The sequence below is a fragment of the Cupressus sempervirens genome, chromosome 11 (genome assembly GCF_028749045.1).
Source record: "Cupressus sempervirens isolate cs-2001-9-10 chromosome 11, ASM2874904v1, whole genome shotgun sequence".
NCBI classification, from domain to species: domain Eukaryota; kingdom Viridiplantae; phylum Streptophyta; class Pinopsida; order Cupressales; family Cupressaceae; genus Cupressus; species Cupressus sempervirens.
In genome coordinates, this window is record NC_143128.1 from 147,052,759 (window position 1) to 147,072,003 (window position 19,245).

Genomic DNA, 19,245 nt, shown 5'->3' on the forward strand with positions numbered 1-19,245 from the left:
GCTGCGTTAGAAGTTGGTGCAAATCTAGAAGAACGGTAATCAAACTTCTAGGAGGCATAACTTTTGAACCATAGCTCCAATTGATGAACCGTTTACATTTTCGAAAAGCTATTGAAGTACTCTATAGCCCTATGGACTAGGTTTTCTTGTCCCCCATTTTTTGGCCCTTTTTGAGGTCATTTAATGCCCCTAACCTAACTTTGAAGCATTCTTAGGAGGTCTCCAAAAATTGAAAAACTGCGATAACTTTCAAATCGTGGGGCCTTTTGACCTGATTCTTTTTCTGGAATACCCTAAATTGCAATTACATTCATTTGGCCAATTTACACCTCCTAGTTCACCAAAATGATGGCTCAATTACATACTCCTATTTTTTTTGGCATTTACACATATCCCAAGGTGTTCAAATACTCTATCCTAGAACACTGATAGTGGAACTGTGAGAGTTGGAACCTTTATTTGACCCAAATGGGTATCCAAAAATGAAAACACATGAAATAGAAACTAAGTCTAAGTACAATTTTTTTTGGGTGACACAGGATTGCCCTTATACCTCTGGATGCTCCTGCATCAAAATTACTACATAGAAAAATTAGATTCCATTGGTGAAGTCATCATGAAAAAATAAGTACTTTTGTGTTATTATTGGTGATTAGGCTAAGCATGGGACCCAATTTTGGTAAAGTGTAGGCAACATGGACACCCCAAAAGTGTAAGCAAAATTTGTCAAACCTAGGGTCTCTGATGAGTGAGATTAGCTAATTGGAAAATAGTAGCCACTAAAGTTATCCTTGATGAAGGCCCATACATGTATCGAATCAAATGATAATTTAGATTTGAAACTCTAATGATGTCCCTTCCCTAACATCTCCTCTTCTAAAGATTGTTCAAGTGGAAATATAAACATTGGTTATTGTTCCCCTTGACAATGTGAAATTTCCAATCTTATATTGTTTGAACAATTCTATATCACATCAAATATGAAAAAATTATTTCTAGAACATTCAAATTCATTAAAGTCAATTATGTATAAGTTTGGTTTTCTATAGATAAGGGTCACAACTCTAGAAGGACATTATACTTTCCAAATGAGCCCAATTGATTTAGCCCAAGTAATTCAATCCTCACAAATCTATAATTGCTACACTCAAGAATAATGTGGCCTTATCATTGGTGGTTTTGAATATTGTGATGAACTGGTAAGGAAATGCCTTGCAAGAAAATATGAAATACATACATAACAACTCAGTCTCTTCCTCCCAAATTCTTCACATTGTTGACCTTAGAAGAAACACAAAGGATTGCAACACTAGTACCATCACAAGGAATGTTCACACCCATAGACATGGATGTGGATTCTCTTGTGAGTTGAGAAGATAAGATAAGTATTCCTAATAACAATGGATATCAAAACACAAGGCTAGTTATTCACTATCTAGAAAATATAAGTAGGTCATGGGATTGCTCAATATACTATTTTCTCCAGAAAATAATATCACTATTTTCTTTCACTTTTAACCACTGATTATAATCGACCCCAATTTAGTATCATAATTATCATAGAGAATATCACATAACCATATGTTGGGAGGATGCTAGCAAGAAAATTAATCTTGTGGTCTCCCCTATTAGACTTCCTTGATATTTAGGGGCAATTAACCAAATTCTTACAAATCTAAATTCTTGATGTTACTTTTAATTTGTGTAATAATGATGATTTTTCTTTAATATAATTATGATTATCTCTTATCAAAAAAGAAATCTATCATCTTATACTCAAATTTCTTTGATATTAGTATTTCTCAATTGTTATTTATTTTCCAATAAACTCTCATCATAGACATACTATTAAAGTTGATCCAAAACTCTAAGTAAAGGAATGTTTTACACTTCCCAAATTGCTATGATCCCAATTCCACTTCCTGTCAAGGTTATATAAAGGTCAAACACAAATCAATCTCATTTGTCATATCTACTTATCATCATTATGATCTAAAAAATATGGATGGGGTGGCTCAATAAGTATCTTACCATGGTCTTATGTCTCAAGTGTGTGATGTGTGATACTGTAGGGCTGATGTGGCCAAGACATCATATGGCTCAATGAGTTCTAGAAATTTAGTAATGTGGTAGAGTAGAAGATTATGAACTTAATTTTTTAAATTCATTTTTCAATCTTCTTATGGATATGTCTCCAAATGACTTGCAATTTTACTAGTTTTCTAGACTATGTTCAGAGAGCCACCTATGGTCTTTACTAGGTGATAATGTCTCCAATCTTCCAACGAATAAATATTAACTCTTACTCCATGTTTTTCCTTGCCTATGTGAAACTCTCCCTCTTAATGTCAATATTATTTCTTCACATCATTATCTTGTTCAAAGTTTTTATTTTCATGCTCCTTTTGTAATTGGTTTGGTGTTTTTTGAATGTTTCTATTATTTTTAATTTTATGATGAACTTCTTCAGACATGATTATCCCTGATGCCAAATCTAGATAATGACAAGTCATTTTATGATCTAATTATCATGAAGTTAGAAATAATTTTTTAGGTTACTATGTGATAGTGGTTTTTAAATTGTATTCTTAAGTTTTTAGCATCTTAATGGATTTGATTTTATGTTTCTATTAATACTGATCCTCGACGGGTGTTTCTATCTTGTGCCTTGTCATGGGAGTGATTTCTTTTTCCGTTTGTCAACTTCATAGAGAGCCATGACTAATAAATAAAATATGGAAAAGAATTGATCTCAAAAATTTTCCTTTGCACTTGTATTTCTCCTTTTGAGTTGTTTCTAGGGGAAGATTGAGATGTTCATAAATTTCTTGCCACCAATAGTATGTTTTCCTCCCACTTAAATAATATATATCAAATTTATGCTTTCCTGCATACAATATCAAGTTGCTTAAATTGTGGAAACAATGTCAGTGGATTAGAATGATTCCTTCACATAATTGCTTCGTTATTATGTTTATATCTTCCATTTTACATCATTCACAATGGTTTGATCCCATCGGGTTACTTTCTTATATATTTTATTTTATACCTTTGTACATTACTTTATTGTCTTCATCCTTTCCTTCCTATTTGCTTCCATTTTTATTTTCTCTTCTCATATTTCCTTTGACTACCATATGACCCATCATGGGTGTATAATTAACTCCTTTATTATATGTACTTTCTTGTAATCCTATTTAGGATATTTTGGACACATCCTTGATAATAGTATTTTATCATTTTTGAGGGACTTGCCTGAGTTGAATCAACCAACTCCCAATAACATATTTAAATGAGATCCTTGATTTTGTATGTTAGAGACAATGACCTTCATAAAAAGGAGAAGATATTAGTTTATAATAGCTAAAAATTCCAATCTTGAGCAAAGAATCAGATCATTAGCCTATGGAATTGCTAAGGTCTTCATTCTTGTGTATGGAATTAATTATCGCATCATTCCTTCAAGTGGAAATTTTATTGAATTTACCATTAAACAATCCTTCTCTTAATTTCTAGATCTTTTATGGAGTCTAAAGAGTTTATTTAACAATTATTGAATTCCTCCTTCATGATAAATAATTAATTCCTTTACTATTGATTTGGCCACTACAAAAAATAATTCACGTCATGACATTGATTTGGTTGCTCGGTGTCACTTTCAGAACATTGAATGTATAATATATATTTCTTTGCGATTCATACTTATGCCACTTCTATCTTCTTATTGATGAATGTTTATAAATCACTATGAGTGTGTTTCTATTGACTATTTATCTCTCATTTGTAGCCTGATGCTCTGATACCATGTCGAATAACATGGATCATTTTTTTACAAATGTACTAATATAGCCATTGTAATTGATATGTTGCAAATGCAGATTTGGATCTCATATAAATACGAGAGGAGATATGTCTCATTAAGAGACATGTCTCTAAGATTCAATCATCATTTAATTAATATATATTTAATAATAATAATTTGTATACTATATATATAATATAATATTGATAGAATATATAGTCTACCAATATAATTGAGAGTGGGGTGGGGGGTGAATAAATTATCCAACTATTATCACAATGATCAACGTTAATAACACTTAACCATGTGAACAATATAATTAGAAACCACAACAAGATACTCATGTACAATAATATCAAATATGTTAACTAGGGAAGCCCTTGATTAGAGGGAAAACCCCAATGGGGATGATACCATCAAGATGATGTACTAATATAAATGTTCCTTGTTAGAGGATGAACCCTATTAGGAGTTTATAAAAGAATTCAATACATATTAGTCCCTGTTAGGAGACTTAGAATCCTTGTTAGGAGATTCCATATTAGGAGTAGTGGAAGACAGATGGACCCACTGTCCAAACAACTTCAAGGACAAGACCAATGAACCCACTATCCAAATGATCTCTATATTATTCCTTGTAGAATAATAGAATTGAATTGTACTTCCTTCCTCTTTCTTTGTCCTATCAACCAAACTTTTGCTCCTTTTGATCTTGTAACTAGATCACAAATCTTGCACTGAATAATCGCTTGGATCACTTACTCACATTCACTAAACACTTTGCTCCTTTTCAAACTTCACATATACACTTAATTACCTCTTTAAAATAAGGAAAATATCTTTCCTTTATACCCTATTTTCAAAATAACTCCTTGAGTTGGCCTTGAGGCTTTCCCAATTAATTATAATAAGATAATTTATTAATTTGCAATTACAATAGCACTATCAGCTCACAGTTTATACAAACTTCACATGTGTGACTTTAGGACTTGCACACTCTCTGATGTCACCATCAAATTGTCATCTATTATTGGTTGACCACACATCACTATATTATATCTTTGCTAGAAGATATAATAGGATCATCAGAAACTGCTCTCCATGTACTCTATCTTTGTCCTACTCTCTGTAAATCACTTATAGCTTTGCTACATATTTGACTTAGACTCTGCACATTTAACCTTGTCATCAAGACACAAGGTACAACATGTCCTTAAACACACTTAACTTGTACATCAAAAATCTATCTGTACAAGTACAATCTCTATCTACTACTCTGCTAGTCTTCATAGACCTACTACTATGTTGACATCAATGACAAACACAATCATGAATACAACATGTCAATGCTCTCCAATTCTTAGGATACTCCCCTAAAGGAATACCATCAACGTTCATGCTAACAATCCCCCTTTTTGGCATTGATGACAACATAGATAAAAAAACATCTAAGTTCCAAGAATACCAAACATTACTCTATTGCTGCTGCTACTTCTATTCTCATCTTTTCAAATTCTCTTCATCAATCAAATCTGAGAATCCTCTGAAACACTACTTATTTTGTATCTTTAGGCTGTATATCTCCTGTAATGCCCCACCTAGAGATCCTTGGAACAAGGATTCAATTCAATCCAAGATTTTTTTTTTACAAGTATGAGTGCACATGAAAACATCATACAAGGATCACAAAGATCACAATGGAAGACTTTGCAACAATCCGAGCAACCAATGAATCTCCAAATGCTACAATTAAACAAAAATGACAAACTACAGAAGACACACAATTGAATTCAAATCAAAACATCCTTGATTCAAAATGCAATGCCAAAGGATTGAAGAAAACCTAAGAGGGTGGCCAAAATACTTCCTAATAAGATTGGGTCAAATCAAAAAGTGCTTGCTAGACCTGCTTGGACAAGTTTTTTACAAAAACCAGGCAATTCTTTAAATCAGCACTATGCGATACTTTCTAGTATCATACAACCTTTCTAAAAAAGGGGTGCGACACTTTTAGGGTTTAGGTGACACATCTCGAGAGGACATGTGATACTTTATAAGTATTGTATGACACTTCTTCAAAGGGGATGTGATACTTTCTACTATCACATGATATTTCTTCCTAAGAGGTGCAATACTTTCTAGTATCACATGAAAAAACTTCTTTGGGCATGCGAAACTTTATAGTATCACCCCATGCTGACACATGGTTGCCCAAGAAACACATAAAATGCTCCAAGGATAAACTAAAGAGTAAGATGAAGTTTAGAACCTCCACACCGGGGAGTACTAGATCCATGTAGATTGAGGAATGAACACTCGAGTGCATAAACAACAAGATGCCATGAAACAAAAAAGAGGAACATCTATCCATATAAATCATAGCAGTCAAAAAGATGTACTGAAAAGAGACATCACAATGTATAGAAATAACATCACAATAATTGAACAACAAAACTACGTATGCAGTTCCTCCCAACCATTAATAGCATCATGAGACCATTGTGGGTCCTAACCATTCCTTGCATGTAACATCCCAAACTATTGACCAGATCGTTAGTGTTATCTTATGAGGAAATCACTACTAAAATGTGCTACAACATAAGAATAATGAAATCTAACGTGCTAGAAGTAAAGCATAAGATAATATAATAAATCAACTACATCATCTATCATATGCTAAACATCATACAAATAGGAAATATTACATGCTAAAACAATAAGCAATAGATACTCCAACAAATAAATTCACATGATCTAATCATATTCTAACATCATAATATAGGAATGCATCAAATAAACTAACATTATCTAAAAATGATATCCAAGCATTCCAATGAAAGCATAAATCACAATAAAAAATACTCCAGATCCCAAATAACCAAACATCTAGCAATGGTCGCACTAGGATAAAAGACCATCTCTGTACTCTAGTCCCCAATCATATTATAGGTAGCTATGCCTCCTAGCCACATGGAACCTATAGGCCCACTCTCACCATGCTGATGGAGATAATGATCCAACCACAAACACACATAAAACACAATGTCCATGGCTAACACTCACACTAGATAGTATGATGACTAAAACCAAGAACATAGACAATGCATAAACAATAGGTCCTATTCAAAAACTCAATTGCTACTAAGTAGGAGATGACATCATGGAGAGTCACTTGGCATCAACAAGCCCAAACTCAGATCATACAGATTCAAATCCCTCAATGGAAAGCTCTAGCACTGTGTCCTCAAACTTAATCGGGTGCTCACACATTTTATTATGTTAAGTTTTATTACCACACACACATTTTATTTAGTTATCATTGAATTAAAACTCCCTTTGCTAACCTATGGCACCATGATCACCAGGATGCAAAATAGAAGCTCCCTCCATATGCTACCCTAACCTACCCATGCTCATCTAGCAGTAAGTGCCTGTAGACATGCAAATTCTCAACCCAACCCCAATGATCATAACTTTTAGAAGTACCACAAAAGATCGAGCCTTGCAAGTCACCCGACAAATCTATGTACATGTGCTTGTGTGTGGCACACCACCATCATGAAGATCATAACACAAGGACTAGATGAGAACACAAGAAAAATATGAGTCAATCAAAAAAAATTGGGAGGAAAAATTCTACACAAATCCCAAAGGCAATAAAACCATACATCATTAAATCACTCAATCAACCTCAATCCAGGAGTATGGATTCTACGAGTCCCAATGATGCAACAAGACCAAACATCATAAACTCATTTAATTGGCCTTAATCTAGGAGTATGGATTCTATACAAATCTTATCATCCACAAAATAATAACAAGGGTCCAAAAGAGACAATAACACCAAGTATAAAATCACACAACCAAACACAAAGTTGGGAGTATGAATGTGGCACACATCCCAAGGCAAACATAAAAGTGCAATAATGATCTGCCTAACATCCAAATAGATGATCCAGGTCCATAACCAAACTGACGCCAAGGAAAGTTAAGAAAATAGGGTAGCACACAAAATGAGGTAAAAACCCCAAAAATTGGATAACTTTGAAATTAAAACCCGTTTGGTCTTTGGGCACGAAAACCCCAAAAAGCCAATAAAATTTGGGTTCAGACACCTTATGAAAAAATGGCTAGCATAATGGCATGAAACCCCAAACCCCCATCCCAAAAAATAGGGAAAATGTTCATACTTGACCAACTGGGCAAAACCAACAAACAAAAATGGAGGGAAGCACTAGTTCTCAGGCTCCTAACAAATAGCTACCAAAAATAGAAGCTTAAATATAGCATAAAAAATAAAATAAGAGAGCCCTACCTCAAAACCAAAAGGTGAAAAATGGGAATCTAAACCATAAAATAAAAAACCCCCACAGAAGTAGCTAGAAATCATGACAAACCAAGGTCTCCTTGAGCTGGATCCAATGAGACCAACCTCATGACGATCCCACACCTACAACTCCCACAATGAACAAAACATTAAATCCTCATGAAGAGGATTTTGGGTTTTACTCTCAAACTTTCTAATTCAAAGTTAGAACTGAGGAATTGAATTTCTTTTTGGATACTTATTCACTTTATGAGTGAATAATCGATTAGGGAAAATAACTAGCCAACCTAGTTAAACCCCAAATCGACCCAAATAAAAATAGGCTATTTCTAGTAATATGAATTCATCTATGGTAAAATTGCCAGAAATTAAATCCAATAAAAATTAAATCCCAAAGACCCAAAAACACAAAAATCTGCGACAATGCAAACCTCTAAATGCATACACATGCTCACTTGTCTAATCACATAAAGAAAATGAGTCCAGATTTAACAAATCACTGAAAGGATTAATTAAACAATTAAAATAAGGATACATCAACTATACAGGGATGACATTGCTTAAATATGAATAGCTGAATTACTACCTCCATGTGCCACTACTAGGGATATAAATCTTGCACACTAAAACACATGATCAAGTGCAATTGCATATAATCACATAGCCAAAGAAATATATGTATTAAATGACTAATTTAACCATTTATTTAATTATATTGAAATAGTTTATTTACATCACTCACATTCGCATATAGCATAATGAAGCAAGAATGAAGTAAATAAGCATAGCATTAAATCCATCACATAACATAATTAGAGATATGTCCAAATATTGGATAACCAAATATCATCATAAAACACACTGTCATCTCAAAATAGCATCATCATGCAATATGATCAATTGAACAACATTGTAGTATAACATCTATGATACTAAATCAAGGTATGACATCCAACCCTTAGGTCATCTCAAAAGTACACATAGCATGAGTAACAAATATCTCTTAGATCAAAATATAACAAGGTAAATATCTGCAACACATAACCAATGAATCTAACATAGACAATTCATTTCTAATAATTTAAGAATGGTTTTATAAACAACATTAAAAGGCACTTAAAACACATAAGTGAACATAGTCATAAACATGACTAACCATTGCTACAGAAACCCAGTCTAGTGTAGCAGGGTAATAATACACAATGCAATCTCTGCACACATCTTAGGGTAATCAAGAAACAACATCATGATACCACATCGATCTTGGTAACCACTAACACAAACCTCAATGAATCATAAACCACATAAAAATATTAGAAATTAGCCAAAGCATAATAAAAGCAACTAATACAAAACATAAATTAAATCACCTCAATGGTGTAGACCACTTATGGTCACAATCATGATCCCTTCTCAAGGAGAGATCAACAAAGTTGCATCCACTGAGATGACTTATAGAAGTCAAATGGGAGAAGCACTACATTTTCCCCCTAGAGATATTCATGAATCCTTCTAAATTTCCCTAATAAAATAGAGATTTTTGTGCACTCTTTTGCCACATACATACTTAGGACATTCTTCTCCCCATACATGCTTAGGAGATGTTTTTCATGCGCTCTTCTCCCCCATTGAAATCAATGAAAAATACCTCATTATGTCAATTGTTTCTCAAAGACTTTAACCAACTCAAGTGTCCAAAGACACTATTCAATACCAAATACCAAGAGCCCTTAATGACTCTTCTTACCAAAAATACTTCCCCATACAAGAACCATCAACATTCACTCCACTAAAACAATAGTGCACTGTACCATTAGACTGATGCAATATTTGCATCATCTAGTCTGAAGTAGGTAGGGGCATGACCCCAAGAATACCTCTCAAGTACTCAAATGTATCTTTAGGTAAGGGCTTCATAAAGATATCTACAATTTGATCTTTAGTACTCACATACTCCAATCTAATCTCATTTTCTACTATCTTCTCTCTTAAAACATTATACTTAATAGATATATGCTTAGTCTTAGAATGCAATACAAGATTCTTAGACATACTCATTATACTTGTGTTATCACAGTATATGATAATAGATTCTAAAAATTCTATCCTAATGTCTTTTAATATCTACATCATCCACATTACCTGATTATAATTGTTTGTTGCTGCCACATACTCTGCCTTAGCTATACTTTGCGAGATACAATCTTGTTTCTTTCTTAACCAAGAAACAAATCTTCCTCTAAGAAAGAATGCTCCACCATTGGTGCTATTTTTTTCATCCATACTGCCTACCCAATCTTTATTAGTATATGCACATAGAGTGAAATCACTCAATCTATCATACCATATTCCATAACTAGATGTTCCCTTCAAATTTATTAATATCCTTTTTACTGTTGCATAGTGATACTCCTTAGAATTAGCTTCAAATATAGCTACAATCTCAAATAAATTTTCTATATCTAGTCTAGTGTGAGTCAAATATTACAAACCACCATCATTGATCTATACTTCTTTTGCTCAAGTGTAGGCATTTCATCTTTGCTAGATAACTTGTGACTAGTTATCATTGGTGTCCAAACATGATTACAACTTTCCAAGTCAAATCTCTTCAAAAAATATTTCAAGTACTTAGCTTGTGATATAAAGATACCATTACTATTTTGCATAATTTTTAAACCTAGGAGAAACTTCATTTCTCCTATCATGCTCATCTCAAACTCATTCTTCATTTCTTTGGAAAACTTATCACTTGCTTCATCATTACCTCCAACTATTATGTCATCAACAAATATTACTATTATCAAAAAATCATTCTCTATTTCTTTGAAATATAATTTACTATCTGTTGTAGTTGGAAATATTATGATAGGCTAAATTATTGAGAGGGGAGGGGTGAATTAATAACTTATAAAACTTAATTATTAATTAGTAATTAATCCTTCATGTGAATTTTGATCTATATACATGCATGAGAAATTGAAAACATTAAGACATAACACTTATGACACAGAATTTGGTGACCCAAAACATTCCAAATAGAATGTAAAATTGGGGTGGGGATGATACCCACAAGCTTTAGTACTGTAGCATAGAGTTTCCCTATTAAGGCTTACAATGATCACTTCTGATGATCTTCCCTATTAGGAGCAATGAGGACTGCTAGGTCCACCTTGCAAAAGGATTTACAAACATACAATGAAGTATGCACTCGGTAGAGAGACTTAAACAAGACTATTATGTCTACCTTGTTAAAGAATTTGACTAATCCGCCTGTTAGGATGAAGTAGTAGTTGATCTCTGATCTACAACTTGGTTTGTTGAATGAGATTCCTATAAGTGTAGAAATCACCTTGCTATGATAGATAATTTTTTTTGCTTTATATACAACTCTAGCCTTTGTAATTTTCTCTTTTCTTTTCTCTGATTATTACATTACTTTTGTACCATACATTGGATGTGACATAATAAATTACATGGTAGTTAGAATGCTAAGCCAAAGAATATGACACATTGTTACAAGTGTAACAAACAAGGTCATCAGGCACATGAATGCAGAATTAGAACCATGCATGCACCAAGATTTGAAGGATGTTGCTACAATTGTCAGAAGTATGGACATAAAACCATTGAATGTAGATCCAAGACCACATGGTCATCAAACAAGTTAAGAAGCCATGAAAATTCCTATAATTGGGATTACAATACAAGACATAGCTATCACTACTGTCAAGAGTATGGATACATCCTTGAGAATTGCATAAGAACACATTTTAGTGGAAGCTACAATAGATGGTTGAGCCAAACTACATGCTTTAGTTGTTTGAAGATTGGTTATATCAAAAAGCTCTATCCAACAAGATCAAAGAAACCTAACTCAAACTCAAACAAGGGAAAGACAAGGTAGATGTTGAGCATGTTAGAGGAGAGATGAATAAAACATGGAAGAAGAAAGATGGATGCATCACATCAAATGAAGGGATCACTTCACCTAAAGGGTCAAGTGGTCATACTTCATCAAACTAAGCAAGAAGGTATGTGGGACTAATATTTAAATGATTTATCATACATTATTTCCTAGAATAATTTAGTACAAAAAGGGATAGATCAGCATGAATAAAGATGCAAGGTTAAATCTTCAAAGTTTTTACACTGTTGTTGAGTAAGGAAAGTTGCCTTCAGATGTCGAGTGAAATCCTAGTATATGTTGAGTTGTTTGCCAAAGTCAGTAGCAGCTAAGTTAGTAGTATCTACCATGTAAAAGAGAAATTCTTATTGAAGCCAAGTAAGGGAAACTCTAGTGGATGCCGAGTGTTGGAAAATCAATGGAAGACAAGTAAAGCAGAATTGCATAAGGAGCCGAGTGGATAGCTATATATGCATTAAGCATTAAATGCTATGTAATAAAGGGTATAAGGTCAAGTTTTCAATCATTTATCATCATTGCAAACATAGAGTGAGAGTGAGAAGTGCACAAAAATGATTTCCAAGCAGAGATTAATCCTTTTACCAAGATTCTAGCAAAGATTCAACATTGTTTCATCAATCTAAGGTATTTACTCAAGTGCCGAAATATGCAGTTACACAATTTTTATATTGAAACCCTAGTTTTAAGAAATGACATCTAGCTCTAGGAATCCCAAGGATAAGGAATCATTTGAGCTTCAATTGATCAACAATGAAGTCAAACAACCAGATTTTAGGTCAATTCCTGAAGTGGCTTACAAAAATGACCTTGCTAGCACTTTATCTATTATTCCACCTAAGGTTGTTATGGTGCAAGATGTCAAAAAATGTTATAATTGTAAAGTTGGAGCAATAGGTGAAATGGAGATTTGGAAAGCCTATTATAAAATTTGTGAGAATGGGGTATTAAAGGAGGAATTTCAGATTGTTGAGAGAAAGGCTTAACCCATGCCCTAGATTTCCCTATAGTTTTCAAGATAGAGTGGATAAGAATTGTGCTAAGTAGAATTCATGATAGATGCCTATGGTTAGAGGGTGGACCTATCAAGTTGTCAAAGATAATCATATAGAGGGTAATGGGGTACCCAACCTTAGAATGAATAAAGATCGCAAGGAGTGATTCAAAAGAAGCCATACAGAAGAACATTGGGGTAAAGTGGAACAAAAGGGGCATGGCAATTGATACAATTAGAGATCCACTTGTAAAATTTTCTATTAGGTTTATATCCCATAAATTATACCAGTCAAGCTGACTAAATAGTGTACCATGCATTGTAGTTGACATGGGATACAAACTTGTCAAGAAGGATCATACATACGATCTAGCAAAACTGCAACTACAATAGATTATGGAGAATTTGGGAGCAATAAGGAGATCCAAGAGTGCTCAGTGTAAGTTTGGATTAATTTTGATATGCATATTTTGTTATGTTTAGAATGAATTCCCCTCTTTTGGTAAAATAAGTTGAATTCAAAGAAAAATAGGTCTATAGTAGTACTTGTAAATGAGTACATAGAACAGATGGGAGCTAATTTTGCAAGCTTAATGACAAGCTATTTTGAAGACTTCAAAAAGTCTATGAAGCAAAGGCTCAGAATACCAGTTTCTCTAGTGGATTAGCATATCAATGACATTTGTTTCTTAGTTGACATTGACTAAACTTACTTCCAAGTGGCAGTACCAAGGGTGAGATGGCTAAGGCCACTTGTTTATGACATTAACATTGATGAGGCATCAATAGTAATCACAACATTGCTTGTAGAAGACATTGATAAAAGTGTAAAACCTTTTGGCACTTTTGATGTTGTAAAATCCAAGTTAGAGATGGAGTTGAAAACTACTTCAACCCTAAAGAAGAAGGATAAATTGGTCAAAAATCTCAAGGCCAAATTTGGTGAAGGGATAACAAAAGTAGAAGAAGAAGATGATGAAGATGAAGAAGGAGAAGAACAAGGCCAAGGGCCACTTGCCTTGACACAAGGCATGGGTGAAGATGATAAAGAGGAAGAAGGTGTCGAGGAGGAAGAGGAAGATGAGGAAGCACCTACCAAGCCAAAGCCAAAGAAAAGAAAAGCTCAAAAATAGCCTACAACATAGCCCAAGGGTAAGAAAACTGCCAAGCCAAGTCCAACTAATCCTACTACAAGGGCAAGTACAAGAGCTACAAGAAAGAAGACTAAGGAGCAAGAGAACAAGAAGGCTACTCAGTAGCAAGGACCAACAAAGAAGAAGCTAAGAAGAAAATATGTTGCACCTTCTAAATCAGATGAGGAAAGGAATAAATCTAATGACAACAACCAATTTAGAGTGGCAAGTCACACCACCAAGTTTTATTTAGAAAATATATGTGATAATATTAGAGATAATGTAGACTTAGCTGGCTTAAAGAGAATTGACTTTAATAAGTTGAGTAGAGGAGAAAAAAACATGATTGAAGAATTAGTCTACACCATGATGGTAATGTTAAAGAAAACTCCACTTGAACTTGACAATTCAAAGCCCAAAGATTTGTATTCTATTATTGAAAATAAATTTCATTATTGCCTTAATATCAAGAAAGGAACAAGAGAGTCAACATTGGATTGAGTAATGCCTAAGCTCACAAAAAGGAAAAAAATGAAAGCAAATAAGAAGCATGGAAGAAAATTTGCACCCAAATATAGAGCCTTTAGTATTCTTTAGAATAAGATTGAAGATGTTAAAACGTCCACTCAAATGTGGAAATTAATCTATGGCCTAAAAAATGTTAAAGAACGAGAAGAAGATCCCTTTGAGGGAAGAAACAATGGAGAAGATGATGATAGTAAAAAGGAAGGTGAAGGTGAAAAACAAAAGGCAGATGATATAGTGGAGAAGGAAAGTCAAAAGGATGATATGGCAATTGCTGAAGAATAGAAAACATAACAGAGTGTACAAGACACACAATTTCCACCTCCAAGTCCTCCACATGACACTTATACACCTGCAAAAATAATAGAAGTAAAGGATTTTCTTGACAATTTTGGTCAGAACATAAACCCATTGACTATAGAGGATCTCAAGAAGATCCTTGACCAAACAACTCTACAAGCCCAATTATGTAGTAATCAAGTGTTGGTCAGTGTAGATGAGTTGCAAAAAGTAGTAGCTGACTTGACTAGGGATAAGATGACAACACAAGAAACATCTTCTATCATCCCTATAGCTACAAGTGGACAACCTAAAGAGAAATCTGCACAAGATACATTAGCTAAGGTTGACTCCATAGTCAAAATCACTACAACTATTGAGAAGCCAACAAAGGACCAAACAAGACAAATGAATATTTTTGTTCCTACTCCACAAGTACAAGGTGCACCACCATAGATAATAGATATTGATAAAGATAGATCAGAGGAGGACAAGGAGACCCCAAAGGAAAAGGAGCAAGAAGCAATTCAAACTTTAGTTAATCTGCAAACCTCTGGGACTCCAACAAGAATGCCACAAAAGCCAAGCACTGAAGCAATACCACTTCAAATTTCAGCACTAGGCTCAAGCTTTACAAAGGTTGCAAGGGCACTTCACTATGGAGACCCTACACTAGATGAAGAAATAGTCATTCCTAAGTATGACTATGCAACCATGAATATTGATTAGATCAATGAAGTGTAAGAGGCACTAGAGAGGAAGAAGAAGTAGGAGATACTTAGAAATGAGTATAAACATAGGCAAGCACTAATTGCAATAAAGGACATCTTTCTAGATGCATTTATCTTGTAGGCACCCGATGAAACAAAGCCCATTATGGAGCAAATTTCAAACATAGTGGACTAGGTGCAAAGTGAAGACCATGATACTAATACAAAATTGATGGAATGGTCAGAAAGGAAGTTTCAAGAAAAAGTGAATGAAAGAATATCTAGTGAGATAGCACTATCATAGGTAGAGCTGGCTAAGAAAATTGAAAAGGTGAAGATAGTACTTGAGAATATCTTCTCATTGTACTCAAAATTGTTTGATCCTTCCATCTTTACATAGGAAACTAGCCAAATAATCATGAGCTTGGAGAGGAAATTAAAGATATCAAGCATGCAACTACCTAAAGATCCAACTCAAAGTGAGAATCACTTTAACACAATGCTTCACATACAAAAGGAACTTGCTGTATTAACAGTAGAAGAGGCTAACACAAGAGCCAAATTGGTGCAAATAGAAGCCTCCCTAACCCCTCACATGAAAATTTTACTAAAGAAAATAGCCTATGTAGAGAATGTGATAAATAAAGATCCAAATCTTTCTACATTAGATAGCTTAGTTCACCTTGCAGTAGAGACAACCATCCAAATTAAATCCCTAGAAGTTGCAATATAAAATTGGGATGTTGCTCTAAGAATTGTAATGGAAGTGAACAAGAATTTCTTGGCCAAATATTTAGTTAGTGTCTAGACCCTTTGACATAAGTGTCAAAAAGGGGGAGAAATTGTAAAGTGAGAAGGACACTTAAACTCCAAGGGGAAACATGTGAAAGGGGGAGCTAAAATGAAATGGGGAGTGATAAAATAAACTAAGAAAAGAAAAAAGAAGAGAAAAATAGGAAATAGGGCATAACAAGAACACATCCGATAAAGAGTATCATGATTGAAGATAGGGACTATTGGCTGAGGCACATCAATCTATTCAGAGATATTTTGGTTACAAGGATATGGCACATCAACTTAGAGGGAGATAATTTTTTTTGAGGTATATAGTCATTCAAAAAATTTTGAACAATTATGAAGTTTTGTATATATTTCAAACATAATGTATATTATACTCGAGGAGATTAGTTTCTTCATGTATAGTTAAGTGTTTTTGACACTCATGTCAAAGGGGGAGATTGTTGATCTCAAATAGATTTTGACAATTGAGTGTCAACACACTTAATAAATTTTCTAAGTTTCAAGTGCTGAGTATAATATAGATGCCAAGTCATTTAGATGCCGAGCAAACAAATGGTGTTGAGCAAGTCTCAAGTGCTGAGTGACTAATAGATGCCAAGCGAGTCCAAGTGCCAAGCCAGATAGAATTTAGTATGTTTTGAGCATTAGTAATCAACAAGTGCTGAGTAACACAGAATCAACATATGATTTTGTGTCCTCACAAACTAAGATGTAAACCATTTTTGAGAGGACATATGGATAAATCTTGAAGGATTAAAAGATTAAAAAAAATCTATTTGGATTACCTATGCAATCAACATGCAACCAATCAAAAAAATGGAAAGATTTGAGTAGGAAAGTTAGATGAATCTCAATCATACATTCATACGTAACCCTAAGTCACAAAATCTTTTTAAGGAGGTCAAAGCCCCATAATTTACAAAGTGAAAGGAAGAATGTATGCAAGGAGATAATGCTAGCAAAGTTTGAAGGAAGTGAAAGGGATGAATTGATCAAGTTGAAGGTGACTTAGAAGAAGGACATAACTACAAATCAGTTAGAAGAATAGAGTATTGGTGCTACAAATAGTTTGATACTAGATAAGGAAGGATCAAATTGGACAAAAAAAGGATCTGAAATCAGCAATAGTAGATTGCAATTAATCAAGTCAAACATTCTACTATACTTTCTAACAATTGTATTAGCTGAATGAAACCCTATGGAGATAGGTTGATTTAAAAACCATTTTATAAAGCCTTTAACAGGGTAACATTCCAAGTGAATGTTTTGTAAATCCTTTAGCCAAGTACACTTTTGATAGAGTGTTAAAATACTTTAATAGGGTAGGATCTAACAATCCTTGTAAGCTTTTAACAGGGTAGGCCTTTCATAGGGTAGATCATGAGAATGATCAAAATATGTAACCTTAATAGGTGAACTTTATTGCTGCAATAGTGAAGAGTTGTGGGTGTCATCCCCAACCTAGTTTTACCTTCTCATTGGAGGGTTTCTGGGTAATCATATATGGTGTCAAGTGTTTATGTGGATGCATTTTCTTGACATGTTATTTCTATATGTTTATGCATGCAATGTTTTAAAGTTAAAAGTTTTATTGGTTAAAGGTTAGTACTTCTGATTCACTCCCCCCCCCCCCCCCCCTCAGAAGTATACTTCCCACTTGTAAATCCCAAAAAAAACTTTTCTCCGCGAAATTTTCTATGAAAACATAGATTTCATCTTTTGTCATAGAATAAACTTTCTCTGCTATAATAGTAACTTTTATTTCCTTCATAACATGTTCTGATAAGCTCCAAATTGCAAGTGATCTTACCTATAGTCTAAACTCATCTAGATACATCTTTTCCAAACCTTGCTACTCATAGTTTGATCTCTAAATGAAGTTTCAAATTATGGTGCTATTAATAAGCTTAATTCAACATGGTTGAATCAAACTCGATTACTGACTTCAATCTTCCTTTTTCTACATCATCTAACTTTTATTTAGATCCAATAGTTAATCCATTTACACATGTCTCATCAAGTTCTCAAAGTTCACTAACTAAATTTCTTTGATCTTTGTTATCTTTGTTATTTGTGAAGTTCTTTCCATGATTCCTTTTTTCATTTCCAAGGTTTCTTCCATTGTTCCTTCTATTTCCAAAGTGTCTTCCATTGTTCCTTCTATCCTTTCTACAATACTTCACTATATGTCTAAAGTTGTTGCATAATTGACATACTAGGGTTCTACTTCTAGGATTCTGTTGATCAATAGGTGCTTGACAATTTTGGGCTATGTGTCCAAAGTTGTTACACTTATAACACATGATCTATTTTATTTCTTTATAAGGTCTTTTTTCTCTTGATGTCCTCTCATTAGATCTTCTTTTATCTACAGGGTTAGTATTTCCAAACATTCTACTATTCCTTTTACCATTATCATAATTAGGTTTATTACAACCAATTGCTTTATGATCAATATGATGACAGTTATGACAATAAAAATTCATAACATGATTAAATGACTTATTTGTACAATCTATTTTCATATGACCTATTTCATTACATAAAACACTTATCTCTAAATTCATACCTAGTTTCTTTAGGAGATTCAACTTGCTTAGGTTCATCAAATTTCTTAATTATTTTTTTCTTTCAGATCTGATCCATTTTTAGGGTTCTTTGCATACATGTTAAATAGGTAAGCAAGACTAGTCTTATCATACTTAGGTCTTTGTACTAACATTTGTTCATCAAAATTTTCTATGCTAGA